The sequence below is a fragment of the Colossoma macropomum genome, unplaced genomic scaffold, assembly GCF_904425465.1.
Source record: "Colossoma macropomum unplaced genomic scaffold, Colossoma_macropomum, whole genome shotgun sequence".
Classification (NCBI taxonomy): Eukaryota; Metazoa; Chordata; class Actinopteri; order Characiformes; family Serrasalmidae; genus Colossoma; species Colossoma macropomum.
The window spans coordinates 28,911,173-28,920,865 of NW_023494796.1; positions in this window are offsets into that span (position 1 = coordinate 28,911,173).

Sequence of the window (9,693 nt, forward strand, 5' to 3'; positions counted from 1 at the left end):
AAAGTTTGTTCTCTTTTTCTGTTGGGCCAAATTAAAAGTCCTAATGGTCTAACTTTGGGCAGCACTGATCTACTTAAGAAAATAAACAGAAGTGTAGATGTTGAAAAGAGTTAACCAAGTGCTTTTTCTGCATTAAGTTTTGGTGGTATGTGATCTCTAAAGTACCCAGGTTAGCTGTTAAGTACACTTACTTCCTATTAGTTCAAAGTTGTTTTGTCTTGGTTCCTAGCTTGTTGTCTCTGGTTACAATTGTACATTTGAAAATAGGTCAATGTTGTGTTAATCATAGCATGTTTTCTGCAAATGAGCAAAAGGCTGTGACTGACTGTGATTGTAACATTTACCAATGGAGATAAATTAAAAGTTATTGTACCATGAACTTCAATGATAATAGGAAACGAGTTTAAACATTTTAAGGTAAAGTAAATGATTTAAGAATTGATTTTTTCTTTGCTCTTTTGCTACTGTAAACACATTTCTGCAATAATCAAAAAACAAAACATCAAAAAAAAAAAGAATCACAAAAGAACAGAAAGTAAAACCTTAGTGAATGTTCTTTTAGTAATATTACACAAAACCATAAGATTACAGCAGGCTGTGTCTTGAGGACATACTTGTTATATTCTCATTATATTTTACATTAGGCAGAGCTGTGGTAATCCTGGTAATCCTCAGTTGTAATTTTCAGTTTGGCAGTACCACAGGAATACCACACTCACACCACAGGACTTTCTGTAATGCACTCTTTGGTCTCAACTGAACTGTCTTAAGACACAACATCTCTATGTCTTAAGACAAAGTGATGTCTTAAGTCATGCCTCATCTTCAAGTCACACAAAATAATTACTTCTTTGTCTTAAGACGTTAACTTTCATGTCTCAAGACAAAGACAGTGTCTTCACTCATACGTCTTAAGACGTTCTTGAGATGTCTTGGCATAAGAAAATGTCTCAAGACATCTATAAATACTGTCAAGACATCTTAAGACACAGTGACAGCTGGGTATGTATCCACCCAAGCTCTGGCCCCAGAAAAGAGGAAGCAGACTTAAAAAGGGAGGAGGCAGGTCAACAGGAAGGGGGAACCCCACATCTGCTGAACAGGCAGGTAATACATCAACACAGGTTAAAAATTAAAACACATTAGAATTAGTGCAGCAAGCAATTTCATTTTTAGAGAACAAATTTATCCCTCCGGTGGGCATACAGGGGTTACAAGGAACACATGTGAAATATGATAATGAAGCCTTTAAGAAACTAGTGGCAGGACAGACGCTCACCTTTTTGGTGGACTCGGGAGCTACTCATTCTGTCATTAGGACATCTGGTTTGCAGCCAACCCAAAACTTAGTGGTAATTATGTATATTCTGTGGGGGCTGCAGACACTCCAGTAAAAGAAAGATTCACTGTTCCTCTAAGGTGTGAGGACGTGGGTCATTCAGTTGTGAAGCATGCATTTTTACTCTCTAGTTTGAGTCAATTTAATCTATTGGGTCATGATTTGATGTGTAGCTTGGGAATCTGTCTGCTTTCTACCCCAGAGGGGCTCGAGGTGGTCAGAGCAACTGGCATACACCCATCCTTTATTAAGTACAGCTTTGATGGTGTTCTTTATTGCTATCAATGGAAAATTCCACTGGGTCCTAGCACTGTGCTTACCCAGCTAGTGGAGGAGTGTACGTCCCCCGCTCATACTGACCATAAGGAGCCAGCAGACTTACATTGCACCTCATATGTGTCTGTGTGTTTCTGTTGACTTTGAGTATGAAAACTCTTGGTACAAAGAACTAAATGATAAACTCACTATCACGCATGTATTCTGGTCACACCATAGATGTGCTGCAGCCGTGAGTCTGACACCCTCCTAAGAGAGATAGTGAGTGGAACGATTTAGGTCCCTTTATGCGGAAATGTCTTAGTGCACAGGACTGGCAGCCAGCAGAGGAAGAAGGAGTGTTTTGTTCTCCATGACTGGAAGCATAACAAAGACAATTTAGCTTACGGATGCATACATTTCTTCCGGTTCAATTAGTCCCATTAGTGCATTCTTCTGAAACTTTTCTTTCTGAAACCGAGGCAGCTGCCATCCCAGCTCCTTGGGACGTCCCAGACAAGTTGTGGGCAAAACACAAATACGATGTTGGGCTAATTAGATGAGTTGAACCAGTGGTGATCACCCCCAAATCTGATTACCGCTCATATCGACGACCATATCGACAACAATATCCACTAAACAAGAAGCTATTGATGGTATTACTCTCGTATTCTAATCATTGCTTGAAGCATGTGTAATAGTTCCATGTGTTGATTCTCCAGTGCGCACACCAATTTTCCCCCTTAAAAAAGATTAGAGAAAGTAGTCAACCAACTGAATGGCGGTTTGTGCAAGATTTGCAAGCAGTTAATGCGGCTGTTCAACCTAGAGCACCCAATGTCCCGAATCCTTATACTATTTCATCTCAAGTGCCATCCGATGCCAAATGGTTCACAGCTGAGGGTAAATCCCTCTCACCCAAGCGAGATGAAGTCATCCAGAACATTCCTAAACCGCTTATCAAGAAACAGATGATGTAATTTTTGGGAATATGTCCTTCATTCAAATTATGCGGTTTTAGGGGACGCTTTGAGTTCTTTAATTCATGGCAAAGGCCTACAACCTCATGATAAAATCACTTGGACTTCTGAGGCAGAAAAATCCTTATTGACTTCAAAATGGCTTTACAATCATCACTGACCTTATGTCTCCCTGACCCGACTAGACCTTTTACACAGACTGTTTATGAAGTTAAGAGGAAATGCTCACCCTGATGCAGCTGCAAAAAACTGATAAGGGCCCCCTACACACCCAGGTGGCTTTACTTCCCTCTTCTCCTCCTCCTGCTTCTTCTCTGTTTGCCCTGCAGCCTTTTGATACTTTTGACAACAAACCCAAAGGAAAAATGCAGGCTGTGTGTTTTGTGATGTTTGGTGGGGTCCCAATCATATCACTTGTTTACCTAAATTTCTTTCCCCATTTTGCAAAATTGACACATGGGTTAGACCGTGTGTCAAAAGGGGGTATGTTGGATTTGATCAAGAAACATTGGTTTACAAAAGGCACAGAAACATTGCAAAGCATGTGTAATTTGTGCAACGCACAATGCAGGTAGAGGAATCTCAGTACCACAGCACACCCACCCACAGCACACCCACCACCCACCAGACCTTTTGAGCATTTAATGATGGATTTTATTGATATAACATCAAACAAAGTCAAGACATTTTGCTTAATCATGACTGACATGTGGTCAAAATGGGTGGAAACTTTTGCATCATCCAAGCAAGCTAGTGCCACTATAGCAAAAGCGCTACTAAGAGAAATGATCCCCAGGTGGGGTATTCCAGTTAAAATTAGTAGCCACAATGGTGCTCCATTTGTGAATGAAGCTATCGCACAACTGAGTGCCTTCCTGGGTATTGATGTTAGGGTACTTTAAAGGCCAAGCTTGCTAAATGTTGTGAAGAAACGGGCCTCTTATGGACAAAAGCTCTATCAATAGTTGATGTACATAAGAATGCGGCAAAGAGCTAGAGTAAATTTGAGTCCATTTGAAATTTTGTTTGGAAGACCCCAAGTTGGGGTGTAGGATTTCCACTAAGGCCTCTCCCATCCACGGCCGTCTGTGAAGCTGATATGTTGGAGTGGTTGCACTGCTGCGTCTGGTAAGGCTTCCTTCATCTGCTTAGATATTTGAGACAAAACAGAAGACAAGCTTGTGCAACAATTCAACATATCAAACTTTGTGGTGGTTAGAGACCTGAGGAGGAAACATTGGAAGGGCAAGTGGTAGAATGGCCCCTTCCAAGTGCTTCTCGTCACCCATACAGCTGTGAAGGTTGCCGAGAGGGCAACATGGATACATGCCAGCCACTGCAAGAAGGTCCCAGTGCCGACTGAAGCACCTGTTGATTCTCACTCACAATCTGGCTAGGCCCTCCGCCTGTGTCCGACTCTACGAAGGAGGGAACTGTGAAATAAACCCTGTGTGGCCTCCAGAACACGTCACTGAACATTGGCTTGACCTTATTCCATATTTCGGTCCAGCTGTCTCTGGCATAGTAAGGTATCCAGGGCTTAATCCCCACACTGAGACTGTGTTCCACAACTGTATCAGTAAACTCTTAGGATCTGAAAGGACCAAGGTGGGTTTGGTTATTGGCACAAGCCGGCTGGGAAAATCAGTCTCCTTGGCACCCTTTTTGACATCCAGGCCTTTGTGGCTTGAAATGTACTATCTGTGTATTGCCTGTGATTTCTGTTATCATTGTTGTGCCATTTCTGTTAACAGGACACAGTATAGTAGACAATGAATCTGACAATAGTACTGACCAAGGTAAACACAATGTAACTAACAGTCACGCAAAACGTAATGTTGTAGCATCCTTAAATCGAATGTTGACTAAGCTACAGACTGTTGCTTTGACTAATAGGACCACATCGTTCTCTAACAATCTTTGGCTCTCATATGTACATTTCACAGCACGTTCACTCACTCGTGATAACTATATTGTATGTGCCGAGGGCCGAACCGAACCTATGATTTGGCCACTTCCAATTAATACCAGCTGTTGTAATGTTACTAGTAAACTACTAATCAGCAGGAGTGAGACAGGGTTTTGTCCCTTTGTGTGTTTGATGTATAAGGGCAAGCCTGAGTTCCAGGACTGGTTTAAAGAAACTACATGTCATGCCAGTCTAGCCTATTCCATTCTTTGTAATGCCACTGGATCTGCAAAGAAGCCTAATAGGACCAGAGAAAGGTTTGATTATTCTGCTAAGTTCACTGTAGAGGATTGTGTGATCAGTGAATGATCAAAAGGGAGGAATGTAATGGAAAATTTTAACTTTGTGTTTCTTTGGTATGTGATGAACTCAGAAACAAACTTAAGAGTGAACTTCTTTTTGTGCAAACTGTCTAACACCTCAGAAAGGTCAACTCAGTCTAAAATTTGCTGACACCAGTATCATGGTTCCGTTACAACAGATGTGCAGATGCTTCCTCTATTATGTATCTTCTAGTTAAATGGTATAAAGAGCCCTGAAAAGGTCACTTTCTTCGTGAACACTTCTGCAGACTGCCTTCTGCACTCTGTAGAATTGTGAACGTTTTCTTCTGCAGAGTAAATAAAAACCACAAAGACATTCTGAGTGTTGAAGTCTTTGTTTCAGACTCATACTTAAATAGAATAATTATTTTTCCACAACAGGGGCCAGTGTTTTTTTTTTTTCTCGTTCGGCCACAACGCACCCCAGCCACGTTCAGACCTGCAACTAGTTTTTTATGTTTTGTTTTGTTTAGCAGCCGGCTCAGACATATTAAAGGGCCCATACTTAGTACCACTAATTTGGTGTTTACAAGAAAGTGGATGTAAATCTTGATGTTGCTTTGAAATAACTAAGATCTGGTGAATTTTGATGTTGAGAGTTGGTACTACAAGAAATTAGCCCTTAAGTAAAATCTTCCAACATTTTTCTACTAAACAATTGGTTTCACTTGGTTGTTTATTGGTACTAATATTTGTATTATTGTTGTTATTGTTCACTTTACAATTTACCACAGGCAGCAGTGTTTTCCACAGTATTCCTTCACATTCAAGGTTAAAGACTTGGTTGAGGGTTAAACTGAAATATACAGGAAGCCAAATAAAGAGTTTAATTAGTTAAACTACTAATGAACCCAACGCCCACCTTTTCTTTGGGGGACATTTTCGGATCTGATAAGACTTATGAAAAAAAGAAAAGAGATCTTTATGAATTTACATAAGACTTATGAGCCTCTTCCAGGGGACTTTTGTAGGGGTAAACAGTATGAGCCCCCAAGAAGGACATGATTTTGAAGAGAAGTGGAGAGATCAGTGAGGACGTTTGTGTGTATGGGTAAAGAAAAATTTAATAAGTATTTAAGGTGTTATTAGAGTGAAATAAACTGGTGTCTTTATTGATGATAACTTGGTGTTTAAAGGAGAAAAACATTTGTTGTAGATAAAAATGACCTAAGTGTTGGCAGATAAAGGGCGTAAATCGTATTGAATTGCTTATTGTGTTGTTAAAAATACCTAGTGGGTTCATTTGATATTTAATTCTGATCTGTTTCTTCCTTTATTCACCTATGACGTGTGAGAATTGGAGAGGAGAAAGAGGGAGAAATAAAGAAGATAGAGAGAAGAAGAAACAGAAAAAGAGAAGAATAACAGAACGAGGGGGAAAGAAAATGATGAGAGAAGGAGAGAGACAGAGAAAGAGACAGAAAGGCAGGAGAGAGAAACAGATAATATTGAGCGAGTGACAGGGGAGAGAAATGTGTATAGAGAGAGAAAAAGAGAGAGAGAAAGAGAGAGAGGAGGCAGCTGGTCAGTGCTGACACGGATTGAGGTCTGATAATTCAGGAGGAACAGGGGTTAGCTCATGTTGCAAGGGGGGAAGTTAGGAGAAAGATTACAAAGGAGTACGTACTTTGCTGAACGCAAAGAAAAGAGGAAGTGCAGGCGAGGCTCGATGAGCAAAAGAGGAGCACAGTGCAACCTGGAGACAAGGTGTTTGTGAAGGTGTTTAGAAGGAAGTGGTATAATGAACGCCGTGAAGGACCATTTGAAGTTGTTCGCAGTACTGGAACTGCGGTCCAGGTTAAAGGGTCTCCAATGTGGTATCATTTATTGCATTGTGTCAAAGCGCCAAGGGAAGAGGCTCCACACTTACAGAGTTGAGATGTTGAAGGCTCAAGAGAGCCAGAAGAAAATGTGTGGAGAGAGGGTTATATAACTCGTAAGGCAGTAGTTATGATAGAAGATTTGAGTTCTACTGGAGTTTTCATGGTTGCTAAAAGGGTTCAGGAACGATTCACCACAGCAACCACTCCAAGGGTGAATATTGCGTCGATGACGCTATCACTTTAGCTACGTATTTGAAGGGGATGAATGCTACTACAGGGAAGGCGACAATTTCTACTTTTGTTACTTCTGGAAATATTAAAGTGAGGTTGGGCCAAGGGCAACCTTTGCCAATAAAACAGTGATGACATTTTTGTCACCTACGTAATTTGTAAATGTGACACAGACACCTGATATGACATCTTTGAACTTTAAAGAAGTAGAAAATATAACCCAGAAACCTATGTTAAAAATAGAGCTTAGTGTGAATAGTAGTAATGAGATTTTTGAACCTAGAGAACAGATGGTGGAAGAGCATGATGCAGATTCATCTGTGACAGCTCAGAAGACTATTTTAGACATGGAAGATGAGTTTTTTTACTTTGACTGGACATAAGAAGACATGACTGACCAGTATCATGTATTACAGAAGAGAGAAACTAAGTGGAAGGCATATGGATTTGATTCCTTGGTGTTACAAATCGCAGACCCATGGGCAGGTAGGAACTTATGGTTCCAGCAGTTAACTCATTCTGTAAGATCGGTTAGGAAACTGAATTGTCCATGTGCGGTGAAAGTTCCAACACCAGGAACATGGCCTTCAATTTTAGAGAGGTACCAGAACCATTAAGTGCTAAATGTCAATCTTCTGCATTATCGTGGCTGTTATATCAGCAACAATCAGCAGAAGATAAGGTAATGGCTCTGTCAGTGCTTCTGTTTAATTGTTCTTAGTTGAGGGAGTTACTATATGTGAATTTACTTGATCAGCATGAAAATATGATAACAGCGATCCCTGATCCATTGGAAGTGAAATCTGTGGGGGCTAAAGACTGTTTTTGTTCAGATGATACTCATAATGGGCCTGGAAAGTTTATGGGAATATCAGACTGTAACAACTATATTATGGACTTGGGTGAGCATAAACATAAGGTTGGTGGTTTTCTTTCCTTCAAGAACGATGTTGGGGGGAAGACCACTGTAAGGGTGGTTGGATGTTCAGGGACCCTGATGTGCATGGACAATAAGAATGGACTGGAGGACTTTGAATAAGGACACTGTGATACAATGCCCAGAGTCAACACATCATCGACACTACACTGAGAATCGACGCTGCTGAGGAGCTGCAGTGTGTGACATTTTTATGTCTTCTCATATATATATTTACATAGTATTGGATTTTGTTTTATTATATTGTAATGTGTGATATTGATAGAGGACATTTATAAGGTAGTGATAATCTTAGTAAGACATACTAGTTGGATTGAGTGTTTGAGTTGTTTACTGCATGAGTAGTACTTAAATTTATAACACTTTCTTTGTTTTAATTGCTTGAAGACTGATGTTTTCTGTTATTGGGTAAGTACATTGGGACCTCAGATGTTTTTTTCTTTTTTTGGTGCTAAGGGATATTGGTGCTAGGCAGGGAAAGGTTCATTGGAAGGTCCGATGGGTTGACCAGCCTGAATGTGGACATTGTTTTGGTTTTATTTTCTGAGGTTTCCATATGTATTTGCTTAAGTCATATCCCTACACAACTTGTCAAAATTCCTCCTTTTTAAAATGGTCTAGAGTACTCTATGTGGTCGCCTAAGGCAGAGGGGCCGTGAGAGAATTTTTCCTGTCTAGATTGTTTGATGGACATTTCAGGAAAGATAGCTGCCTGACAGTTTTTTTCGCTCTCACACTCAAGTTGTTGAATTGCTAAGGTTACGCTGTAGGAAGCCTGTGTAGGAGGAACTGTTATTTTATTACAACTGCAAACATGTATGAGTTAATTTTTTGTTTTTCGAGACTCTGTGTAAGTCTCGAAGGGGGGAATATGTGGTATCTAGTGTTCTATGTGTTATCTGTTTGTGCAGGTTTGGAATGTTTAAGTTAGGGGGCCCTGGTCCAAAAGTCCAAGGGTCGAGGCCCCATATGGAGTGGGCCCCTTTCCCTTCCTCTCTAAGTTTCAGATGGATGAGATCATTTTAAAAAGGACCATATGTTCTGTTCCCTTTTTCGAAAACAACCACACTATATAAGCTGTTGGCTATACTGTTCTGGAGGGGACACGGATCCCCTCTCAGGTACTTTATAGTGCTTGATATGATACTGTTTAACTTTGTAATAAACATCTTATACAAGCAAGATGGTGTCAGTGGAGACTCCTTCATCATCTTCACATCATCACTATTTAATAAACAACACTCACCAAAATGATTTTCCTTCTGTACATCGTACCGTTTTAACAAGAATTCGAGATGATAAATACAAGAAGCAAGATTTTAAATATCAACAGTAATAATATAAAAATGATGTGCCCATTGAGCAACTGTAATTCATTATAATCAACAGTATTAGAATAAATGCTAAAGCATGACTCGTGCAAACTGTACCTTTTTCTGATGCATTAACTTTACTCAAAAATAATAATTTCTGTATTTTTTGAAATGTAGGAATTAAAAAAAATGGCATTTTGGTGAGCGGACTTTAATATGTGACAGTGCAAAGCATGGGATGGATGGATGGATGGATAGATAGATAGATAGATAGACAGTTTCCCCCTATTAATCCCTGCTTTATCATTTCAGTTCAGTGTGCTACTTTTAGGTCCACCACAGTGTTTTCCAGTGGAGGTTGCCTACCTTTTCCTCCGGTCTATTTTCACTGCTATTGTGACAGATACTTTGTTCTTACAAACATACCACCTCTACATATATACAGCTGTCACCACAGAAAGCAATCTCATGTTATTGACTAAATATCAAATGACAACATCCGTTACAAACAGAGTGTCTTTGT